Here is a 10,227-nt window from a genome sequence, read left to right on the forward strand (position 1 = left end):
TGGTGGGTAGGAGCATTGGGCCAGTAGCCAACAAGGTAAAAATCTGTTGTTCTGCCCCTGAGCAAGGCATTTAACCCCCAACAACAACTTCTCCCCGGGCATCAATGATGTGGATGTCAATTAAGGCAGTCCCCCGCACCTCTCTGATTCAGAGGAGTTGGGTTAAATGCGGAAGAGACATTTCAGTTGAATGCATTCAGTTGTACAACTGATTAGGTATCCCCCTTTCCCATAGTTGACAATTTAACCAAATCAAAACTATATGTTGAAATTACGCCTGTGCCCACTGGGAAGGCTCTTATCACAAATAAAAACAGCAATACTTTGGACTGCAATTAAACGGCTTGACAGAGGAGAACACACTATACAGATTCAAGGATATCTCGTCCTATAAACAGCACCCAGTATTGAAAATGCTGACCTTTAGCAGAAGGAAGAGCTGACCAATACATATCCTATTTCACAGGCTTCCTTCTTCCAGTGATCTGTTTAGGCTCTCTGCTTTGCCTTACTGTCTTTCTGAGGTAATTTCATACCAGTCCCGTCTGACAAAGACCTCAATGTATTCATCTCCCTGAGGAAGCTATTCTTGGAGGTCAATCTTCATTCCTATACGATCGTTATTCTTTTATTGAGAAAGAATGAATAGCTACTGTTTCAGGCCACATTTAGAAGGAAAACGTGAAAAGCATAAACAGCAAAGGCTTTTCTTTTTTTTCTCCATTTTAAGTACAGTGCATTTTGTTATGTTACAGCCTTATTCTAAAATGGATTAAATAAACACGAATCCTCAGCAATCTACACGCAATATCCCATAATGACAAAGCGAAAACAGGTTTTTAGACATTTTTGCACATTTATTAAAGAAACAGGGAAAAAAACTGAAATACCTTATTTACATAAGTATTCAGACCATTTGCTATGAAACTCGAAATCGAGCTCAGGTGCATCCTGTTTCCATTCAATATACAATACACACAATATCCCATAATGACAAAACAAAAACAGTTTTTTAGCAAAAGTATTTTTGCAAATGTATACAAAAGCAAACAATGAAATATCACATTTCATAAGTATTCAGACCCTTTACTCAGTACTTTGCTGAAGCATCTTCTTGGGTATGATGCTACAACCTTGGCACACCTGTATTTGGGGAGCTTCTCCCGTTCCTCTCTCAAGCTCTGTCAGGTTGGATGGGGAGCGTTGCTGCACAGCTATTTTCAGGTCTCTCCAGAGATGTTCGATCAGGTTCAAGTCCGTGCTCTGACTGGGCCACTCAAGGACATTCAGAGACTTGTCCTGAAGGCACTCCTGCGTTGTCTCGGCTGTGTGCTGAAGGTCATTGTCCTGTTGGAAGGTGAACCATCTCCCCAGTCTGAGGTCCTGAGCGCTCTAGAGCAGGTTTTCACCAAGGATCTCTCTCTGTACTTTGCTCGGTTCATCTTTCCCTCGATCCTGACTAGTCTTCCAGTCCCTGCCGCTGAAAAACATTCCCACAGCATGATGCTGCCACCACCATGCTTCACCGTAGAGATAGTACCAGGTTTCCTCCATACGAGACACTTGGCACACATGCGAAAGAGTTCAATCTTGGTTTCATCAGACCAGAAAATCTTGTTTCTCATGGTCCGAGAGTCCTTTGGGTGCCTGTTGGCAAACTCCAAGCGGGCTGTCATGTGCCTTTTACTGAGGAGTGGCTTCCGTCTAGCCACTCTACCATAAAGGCTTGATTGTTGGAGTGCTGCAGAGATAGTTGTCCTTCTGGAAGGTTCTCCCTTCTCCACAGAGGAACTCTAGAGCTCTGTCAGAGTGACCGTTGGGTTCTTGGTCACCTCCCTGACCATGGCCCTTCTCCCCCGATTGCTCAGTTAGGCTGGGCGGCCAGCTCTAGGAAGAGTCTTGGTGGTTCTAAACTTCTTTCATTTAAGAATTATGGAGGCCACTGCGTTCTTCTGGACCTTCAATGCTGCAGAATTATTTTGGTATCCTTCCCCAAATCTGTGCCTCGACACAATCCTGTCTCGGAGCTCTACTTCCTTTGACCTCATTGCTTGGTTTTTGCTCTGACATGCACTGTCAACTGTGGGACCTTAGATAGACAGGTGTGTGCCTTTCCAAATCATGTCCAATAAATAGAATTTACCACAGGTTGACTCAAATCAAGTTGTAGAAACATCTCAAGGATGATCAATGGAAACAGGATCCACCTGAACTCAATTTCGAGTCTCATAGCAAAGGGTCTGAATACTTATGTAAATAAGATATTTCAGTTTTTTTATTTGGTAATACATTTGCTAAAATGTAAAAAAGAAAAATGTTTGCTTTATCATTATAGGGTATTGTGTGTAGATTGATGAGGGGGGGAATGATTTAATCAATTTTAGAATAAGGCTGTAACGTAACAAAATGTGAAAAAAGTCAAAGGGTCTGAATACTTTCCAAATGCACAGTATGTGCTTTTTAATCCTGAGGAACATACAACATGCTTGTTTTCTTGCACTGAATACTGAACAATCCACTCAAACAAAGCCACTAATCACAGCACTTAAAACAGTACTAAGATTGCATACTAATATCAAACCAAAACCACTCATAAGCTCACATATCACCCACCTGACCCCTTTGTTGTACTACAAATGCCACCAAACAGTACCCAAAACACAGAGAAACTGCATACTGGGAAGACCCTAGAACCAAGCATTATCCTGGCACTTCTTTCAGTTCAGGTTAGACCTATTTACAACACAAGTTCCCAACTAAAGAGAACACCGTTTCAGATGAGGCCTTGAGTTCAGTTCAATAATTCAATGTCAAGTTAAAAGAAAGAACAAAGGATACGAGACACTGTGTTTGACATTGGAGGCCATAAAATCTTCAAAGACCTTCAAGAAAATGGTGTAAGCAAATCAATTCAATTAAGACAGTGGCTAATTTAATACCACAGCTAAGCAGCTCATGCAGGGCATTGGAAAATAGAAAAACTGTGTTGCTTTGCAGATTTATCAGAACAGGACTGGGGAAAACGAGGGGGAGAGAGCATTTAGACACATATCAGTTGGATCATCACACGCTATATACACTGAGTGTACAAAACATTAGGAACATCTGCTCTTTAAATGACATAGACTGAATAGGTGAATCCACTTGAAAGCTATGATGAACCCTTATTGATGTCACCTGTTAAATCCACTTCAATCAGTGTAGATGAAGGGTAGGAGACAGATTAAATAATTATTTTTAAGCCTTGAGACAATTGAGACATGGATTGTGTATGCGTGCCATTCAGAGGGTGAATGGGGAAGACAAATTGTTTAAGTGCCTTTGAACGGGGTATGGGGGGGTATGGTGGTAGATGCCAGGCCCACTGGTTTGAGTGTGTCAAGAACTGCAACGCTGCTGGGTTTTTCACGCTCAACAGTTTCCTGTGTTTATCAAGAATGATCCACCAACCAAAGGATATCCAGCCAACGGCAGGACAGTGGTCGAAATCGGTAATTTATGAAAAAGGACAAAGGAGGCTGACACGAATTGTGCAGAGCAACAGACGGGATACAGTTAGTGAACTGACGGTCCAATACAACATTGGTGCCCAAAGACCAATAAGAGAATGCATAACTCATCATACCTTGACACAAATGGGGCATGCCAGCTGATGACCTTACGGAGTTCCACTTCTTTCAGCAAAAAACAAGAAACTGCAGTTGCAGTGGGCTAAGGAACGAAAACACACTGGAGAATTGGAAAAGCATTGCTTGGTCTGATGAATCCCGGTTCCTGCTGTTTCACACTGATGGGAGGACCACGGTATGGAGAAAACCACATGAGTACATGCATCCATCATGCCACATGTCAACATTACAGGCTGGTGGTGGTGGTGTGATGGTGTTGGGTGTTTTCATGCACAAATTGGGCCCATTGAAAAAAGTGAAACAACGTTTGAATGCCACAGGATATTTGAACATAATTGCCAATCATTTGCATCCCTTCATGGCAGCAGTGTATCCATCTGCAAAAAAAATGTTCAGCAGGATAATGCCCCATACCACAATGCTAGGATTGTCCAGGGATGGTTCCACGAACATGAAGGTGAATTCAGCTTACTGCAGTGGCCTACCCAGTCACCAGCTCTCAATCCAATTGAGCATCTGTGGGATGAGATGAAACAAGATATTTGGAGTTGAGATCTACTACCAGCCAACTTGACACAACTATGCGAAATATTGGAGTCAACATGGGCCAGCATCCCTGTGGAACGCTTCAGACACTTTGTAGAGTCCATGCCCCAACGAATTGAGTCTGTTCTGAGGGCAAAAGGGTTTGCAACTCAAATTTAGGAAGATGTTCCTAATGTTTTGTACACTCAGTGTACATTTTAAAGCCATTGGTCCAGGCACAACTCATAGGCAATAGGCTATCTCAATTGCCTGTCTTGATAACCAATCTCAGTACTGATACAGTAGCCTTGTGCTTCTTGCTATCTTACCTGGTATCTCACCCAGTATCTCACTCGGTATCTCACCCAGTAACTCACCAGGTATCTCACCCGGTATCTCACCCGGTATCTCACCCGATATCTCACTTGGTATCTCACTCGGTATATCACCCAGTAACTCACCAGGTATCTCACCCGGTATCGCACTTGGTATTTCACCCAGTAACTCACCAGGTATCTCACCCGGTATCGCACTTGGTATTTCACCCAGTAACTCACCAGGTATTTCACCCAGTAACTCACCAGGTATCTCACCTGGTATCTCACTCGGTATCTCACCCAGTAACTCACCCGGTATCTCACTCGGTATCTCACCCGGTATCTCACTCGGTATCTCATCCGGTATCTCACTCGGTATCTCATCCGGTATCTCACTCGGTATCTCATCCGGTATCTCACCCAGTATCACCTCTGTAGTGACATTACAATGTCTTCATGGTGAAGGGACTGTCAGGTTTGATGAGTATCTCAGTGCTTCTAATGTCAATCTATCGGTCATCCTTCACCCATGTCAAAGAGATGTATAGCTACATCAGACCTTGTAAAGAAGAGAAACTAAGACAAAACACTTTTTCAAGTGCTGGTGGTAGGAGATTCCATTTTGAACTATTTACACACATTTATAAGCATTAAAACTATTTAAGTATCACTGTACAAGTATTTAAGCTGCTGTCACAACATCTCCCCCTACTACTGCACTAAGCCCTTTCCTTCATTCATTCTAACCTGTATTTCTCTGAGTCCTCTGCTCCTAATCTTACACCATCCTCCTGTGGCTTGTCTGTGTTGGAGGTCAGCCAACAATAACCAGTGACCTTAAATTCACTGTAACTAATAAACTGGATTCAGGAAGACCATACTCTCTTTAACAGACAGGAAATGCAAATTAGGGTTTCTCCTAGGGTTCAATGTTCATCGTGATCAGCAGCTTTCTTTTGAACCCCCCTGCAGAATATTTACTTAAACTAGCTGTGCAACAACATGGGGTGCTCACTCACTATTAAATCTAGGGCACAGGAGTGTTCAACACAAAACAGACAGCAGTGGCAGATTTAAAAATAAAAGATTAAATGCCTGTGGGATGAAAACATAAAATAACTCCCTCTGTCTCAAACGCACGCTAGCATGCACACACAACTGCACACACAGGCACGCACCCAACCACAATATCACACACACACACACACACACAAACAAACCTGTGGCATACATAAACCCCAATGTAAGATGCATTTGTTTGTAAACGCGTCTATCTGATAGATATTCCATTCAATATCCTCAATCAGAGATGTTCTCTTCTCATCCATGAATTTAGAGTAGTGTGTACCTCTAGTCTATTCATGGCGTCCTTTTGTACTCCTCTCACAATGGTGCTTAGGGACTAGCACACAGTACAGAATGGGAGAGATCTGAGGATAGACGCAAAATGAAAACATACTGACAAATACAACACCTGTCTGTCTATAGATGGCAGTCTCAGTAAAGGGCGCTCCCTAAGGAGTGAAGTAGGGAACATTCAGTTGAACCTCAAGTGAACACAGTATGGCATGGGGCAAGTAAGCAGTGTTATTTAGCCGTCCAGTACTCCTAGGAAGAAGAATGCAACAACAGATTCCTTAAAAGTCTGCCGGGAAGCATATCACTCCTCAGTGAGGTCAACGATGAGCTCTCATTACCAGGCAGATAGCTCACTTTTAGATAGAGAGAGAGACTGAAAGAAAATGGGATAAAAGGAGAAAGGAAAGTTTAAAAAAAATAAAAAAAAGAGGGAAGACCAGGAAATAAAGGAAGGACTGGCTGTTTTTCTGATGAAGCAGTGAACTGATAAAGAGGAGGAGAGGTGTGGTTCTGTGTTTTGCGAGGTCACAGTATGGTAACTTAAGGCGAAACCGATCGGTATTTGGTGAGTGTGTATGTGTGCGTGAGAGAGAGAGAGAGAGAGGGGGGAGAGAGAGAGAGCGAGAGAGAGTGTGTATATATATGAGTCTCTAGTGTGTGGGTGGGTGGTATTGTGCTGATTCAGTAGGGATGGGTGAAGGTGACCCTCCCTCAACTCCTACCGCATCCCTCCCTGCATCACCTGATCACAAGGATACCACCACCAGGGCCTTTTCAGGGCCTTATTGACATTTCCAAAATTATTGCTGATAATTAAATTATGTATCTAATGTATCTAATCAAAGTATACTATAGTATGTCTATCACTTTGTACGGCCAGACGTGCTATACTTGAGACAATAGACAGTGAGTGCTACAGCTACAGAATTCCAATGCAGTAACAGAGAGCAAAGGTTCGGTCCACAGATGGGGGGAGTGTCTGTGTAGCCCGGCCCTGTCAAGGGTAAACTGACGCACATCTTCCCTCTGCAGCCTCCTCCTCCTTAACCACACCTTAAACCCCTGTCATGAAAATGCATGAGTGTGAAGGGCACAACATGCACATCATTACAGAATCAACAACTCCCTGGTGACATACACTAATACTACACAAGAGCATGTCACTTCCCACTTAATCTGCTATTCCGTTATTAGCTAGTTAGTGGAAAAATGTTAGTGGATAAATTAAAACAGATGGCAAACAGCCAAAGATATTTCAGGTTAATGACAGCTGGTTAAGACTGTGTGAAAGAATGGATAGAAAACGGGGGAAGAACCGAAGGAGATAAGGTCCTGCAGTACATACCTACACGTACGCTATGGTCACAAAACGCAGGCCTCCTTACTGTCCCTAGAATTTCTAAGCAAACAGCTGGAGGCAGGGCTTTAGAGCTCCATTTTTGTGGAATGGTCTGCCTATCCATGTGAGAGACACACAGACTCGGTCTCAACCTTTAAGTCTTTATTGAAGACTCATCTCTTCAGTAGGTCCTATGATTGAGTGTAGTCTGGCCCTGTGGTGTGAAGGTGAACGGAAAGGCACTGGAGCGACGAACCACCCTTGCTGTCTCTGCCTGGCCGGTTCCCCTCTCTCCACTGGGATTCTCTGCCTCTAACCCTATTACGGGGGCTGAGTCACTGTCTTACTGGTGCTCTTCCATGCCGTTCCTAGGAGGGGTGCGTCACTTGAGTGGGTTGAGTCACTGATCACACACGTGATCTTCCTGTCCGGGTTGGCGCCCCCCTCGGGTTCGTGCTGTGGGGGAGATCTTCGTGGGCTATATTTCGCCTTGTCTCAGGGTAGTAGGTTGGTGGCTGAAGATATCCCTCTAGTGGTGTGGGGGCTGTGCTTTGGCAAAGTGGGTGGGGTTATATCCTGCCTGTTTGGCCCTGTCTGAGGGTATCGCCACAGTGTCTCCTGACCACTCCTGTCTCAGCCTCCAGTATTTATGCTGCAATAGTTTATGTGTCGGGGGGCTAGGGTCAGTGTTATATCTGGAGTATTTCTCCTGTCTTATCCGGTGTCCTGTGTGAATTTATGTATGCTCCCTCTAATTCTCTCTATATTTCTCTCTTTCTCTCTCTCTCTCTTTCTCTCTTCTCTCAGAGGACCTGAGCTCTAAGACCACGCCTCGGGACTTCCTGGCCTGATGACTCCTTGCTGTCCCCAGTCCACCTGGTCATGCTGTTGCTCCAGTTTCAACTGTTCTGCCTGCGGCTGTGGAACCATGACCTGTTCACTGGACGTGCTACCTTGTCCCAGACCTGCTGTTTTGGACTCTCTCTACCGCACCTGCTGTCTCTAACACTGAATGACCAGCTATGAAAAGCCAACTGACATTTACCCCTGAGGTGCTGACCTGTTGCACCCTCTACAACCACTGTGCTTATTATTATCTGACCCTGCTGGTCATCTATGAATGTTTGAACATCTTGGCCATGTTCTGTTATAATCTCCACCCGGCACCACCAGAAGCGAACTGGCCACTCCTCAGAGCCTGGTACCTCTCTAGGTTTCTTCCTAGGTTCCAGCCTTTCTAGGGAGTTTTTCCTAGCCACCGAGCTTCAACATCTGCATTGCTTGCTGTTTGGGGTTTTAGGCTGGGTTTCTGTACAGAACTTTGTGACATTGGCTAATGTAAAAAGGGCTTTATAAATACATTTGATTGATTGATTCCACAAACAAGATCCTGAAAAGTCAATACTCAAGACCTGTGGTCCTGTATGGCTCAGATGGTAGAGCATGGCACTTGCAATGCTAGGGTTGTGGGTTTGATTCCCACGGGGGACCAGTACAAATGAAAATGTATGCACTCACTACTGTAAGTTGCTCTGGATAAGAGTGTCTGCAAAATGACTAAAATGTCATTAAAATATAAAAAAAATTGGTAAACTTGGGGGTTTGAGAAGATGAGAGGGGAAGATCAGGTCTCTCTGGGATACAGTGTTTGTCAAAGTATGGGGGACAGTGTTCTCAAAGCACAAGTGTCTGGGATAGCACCGCATGTCTCTGATTCTCTTGGACTTAATTAATGACTCATAATACCACTATAACCTTGACTGCTCCTAGAACCCAGAGCATTGCTCAGTGTGAAGTCAGGCTCTCACAAGCAGGGACACACCCTACATACCAATTGACAGTGAAGCACACACAATAACACAAAGGCTTTCTTACAGATAATAAAGGACATCTGCACACATCATTTCATCAACAACATACAAGCTCTTTGTCAAGCACAATAGATGTTGTAGGCATGAAATATGTCAAAGCTGTATCTATGTAAACACTCATTGAACATATGCTCTACTGTTACAGTAGACAAACGTATAATACACTTTTGTCATTATTACCTTTTACATTTTTGTTTGGGTATAAAACAGAATCCAACAATAAAATGAAAGTATATTTCTTAGCATGTTGAGACTGTCTTAATTATAGAAACACAAATAACACTTACTTCTTAGAAAAGAATTAGGCTATGCCTAATAAGTACTTTATGGTGAAAAAAATCACATTCTGACTATACTGTAATAACAAAACGTTAAAGTACCTAAACAAAATGAAAAGCTACAGTCTACGGGTCAACTTTGACCAGTCAACTGATACCTTTATCAATACGATCTCCCCTCCCTTATCTCTGTCTCACGAGCCCACACTCTCACAATACGTAATATTTAGGTAAAAATACTGACCTGCCTTGGCGCTGACATACACACATTCTTTTCAAGCAATTTAGCCGTTCAAAGAGGAGCCGTTTAAACGCGTCTATATACATTGACCCGACCAAAACTACACTTGACCCCAACGGTCACTGAATTGAATATGACAAAATAAATGCCAAATAGTTTTCTATTCTACATGAATTCAATACAAGCTATTTGAAATCGGACTAACGCGCGTTTATTGACAGCTGTTATCGACAGTTTCTGCAGACACTCAGACCCAATGTGCACGCCAGACAGAGTATTTGGACACTGTAGTGGAGACTTGTGTGTCATGAACAACGAGGATGCTCTACAGCTGAGCACGAGACCCGCGATGATCTGACAGACGAAAAAAAAAACTGTCAGACAAAACATCTGACAGGTTTACTCTAAATTAAGAGCCTGAGCTGGTAGGCTATACACCGGGCTGTTGTTAATTATGATAATGGGTACATTGCATGGGTGTTTTAATTTATTATGGGGCTATCCCATTGGGAACACACTGGTTGAATCAATGTTGGTTCCACGTAATTTCTACGTGAAATAGACGATGAATTGACGTAGGTGTACAGTGGCATATTACTTATTTGTTACGGGATACAAAATCGATAAGCTAACACACGAACCCGGTCCAGACACTGACGCTCACCTTC

General features: G+C 43.4%; 1 pseudogene; it reads right to left on the reverse strand.

Moving 5' to 3' along the window:
* Nucleotides 1-10,158, reverse strand: part of LOC129829852 (membrane-associated guanylate kinase, WW and PDZ domain-containing protein 1-like) — a 69,224-nt pseudogene extending 59,066 nt beyond the window's left edge.
* Nucleotides 10,159-10,227: the final 69 nt, after the last annotated feature.

The sequence above is a fragment of the Salvelinus fontinalis genome, chromosome 31 (genome assembly GCF_029448725.1).
Source record: "Salvelinus fontinalis isolate EN_2023a chromosome 31, ASM2944872v1, whole genome shotgun sequence".
NCBI classification, from domain to species: Eukaryota; Metazoa; Chordata; class Actinopteri; order Salmoniformes; family Salmonidae; genus Salvelinus; species Salvelinus fontinalis.